The sequence below is a fragment of the Hipposideros armiger genome, unplaced genomic scaffold (genome assembly GCF_001890085.2).
Source record: "Hipposideros armiger isolate ML-2016 unplaced genomic scaffold, ASM189008v1 scaffold_60, whole genome shotgun sequence".
Lineage (NCBI taxonomy): Eukaryota > Metazoa > Chordata > Mammalia > Chiroptera > Hipposideridae > Hipposideros > Hipposideros armiger.
This window is the reverse complement of record NW_017731410.1, coordinates 1,370,411-1,372,451: the sequence shown is the minus strand read 5'-3', so window position 1 is coordinate 1,372,451 and position 2,041 is coordinate 1,370,411.

Sequence of the window (2,041 nt, the reverse complement as noted above, 5' to 3'; positions counted from 1 at the left end):
AAGAAGAAGAAGAAGAAGAAGAAGAAGAAGAAGAAGAAGAAGAAGAAGAAGAAGAAGAAGAAGAAGAAGAAGAAGAGCTGCTTTAACCAGCCAGCCAAAGCAAAGCTGCATGTAGCACTCAAATCCAGAGAGCAAGGAACAGGGTTGTTTCTGTCTGTAGACATTTAGAAAACATCCCATCGAATGAGTGTCACTGATGAATGCATAGCCTGCCTTGGAGAATAGAACCGAAACAACATTAGCCTGTTTCTCTCTGACTGCAGTTATGCATGCTTCACTAGCAAACCATTTAGCTGGAGACCATGTTTTAAGATCTAATTTTGGAGCCTATTGTGTATGCAAGGTTACAGAGATTGCATATCCTTTTGTCTTGTCTAAACTGGATGGTAAGTGCCTTTGCAGAGTATGTCTTAGATGTTTCATAACACTTTCCACAGAACCTATAATAGTGCTGTGTATTTTGTAGTCACTTGGTACATATGAATGAGTTCATGAGGCTTATTCATTTTGAACCAATACTATCAATACTCAGTTTAATCTTAAATGATGCCTGAGTTCCTGTCCATGTAATTTGGAAGCACAGTAAGTCCCCAACTTATGAACAAGTTCCGTCGGGAAGAATGTTCGTAAGTTGGGCTTTGTTCATAAGTCTGACAAAGTGAGTCTTTGTGCTTCCTAGCAGTCCCCCCACATCAACACAGCTTTTCCTCTTGCTTCCAGACATCCTGGGCTCTGATTGAGCACTGTACTACTGTACACTATCGCACTGTACAGTAAGCACACAGCAGCACAACTGTGACAATGTCTGGCAGACACGTGAGCTACTTCCGCAATTTGTTCGCATCTACGAGTGTTCGTTCCTAATGCAAGGTCGGTTCATATCTGTGCAAGTTCGCAATTCGAATGTTGCTAAGTCAGGGACTTACTGCACTTGAAAATCTCCATGGAATGGGTGGGCTTTTAAATCAAATGCTATACCATCTTGAGGAGAGTAAATAATTTCTGGGTGCCAGTGATAGAAAATTGTTCCAAGAAGAATGTGTTATTTCTCTGAGAAGACTTGCTGCATATCCCTTTTCTAGCTTGGTGGGCTTAATAGAGCGCTTTGCTCTGGAGCCTGAGCAAATTGTCTAAGTCACCTGTTCATGATGTCACTGACATAAATATGACTATTAACAACCTCTCTAGAATGATCCTCCTCCTTCATGTTTATAATCCATTTCCACACTCTCACTCCACAAGGAAGGTTAGGTTTTAGGCTAAATAAATATTGCATTCACATAGAGATTGCTAACTCATTTGTACTTCCTGGTATTATTGTAATTAAAATGAGGAGGTTATCAAATTGATTATAGTATTTAAAGAAGGTTGTTTTTTTCTAGGAAACAGATTTTTTCCCAAGCTCGTTTTCTATTCTAGATCTGTATCTTCTTCTTTCTACCCTAACACAGAATAAACACACACACACACACACACACACACACACGCACACACACACACACGCATGCAGAAAAGAGATCAATAATTGTGGATTTAATTCTGAGAGATAGTAGACATCATTTTATTCAGTTTAGCATATTAAAAGAAAAAATTCTAAAACTATTTATTGATTTATACTTTTCACTCATCAGTAAATCCATTTTCTCTTACATGTTTATCAGGTATTTAACCTTACTCTTATTTTTTTTAATTTTTATTAAATTTTTTGAGGTGACAGTGGTTAGTAAAATTATATAGGTTTCAAGTATACAATTCTATAGTATATCATCTATATATCGCATTGTGTATTCACTACCCAGAGTCAGTTCTCCTTCCATCACCATATATTTGACCCCCTTTACCCGCTTCTACTATCTTCTCTCCTCCCCTTACCCTCTGGTAACCACTAAACTGTTGTCTGTGTCTCAGTTTTTGCTTGTTTGCTTGTTTTGCTCAGTTTGTTACTTTCAATTTTATATCCCACATATGAGTGAAGTCATATGGTTTTTTACTTTTTCTGTCTGACTTATTTTGCTTAACATGATAATTTCAAGATCCATCC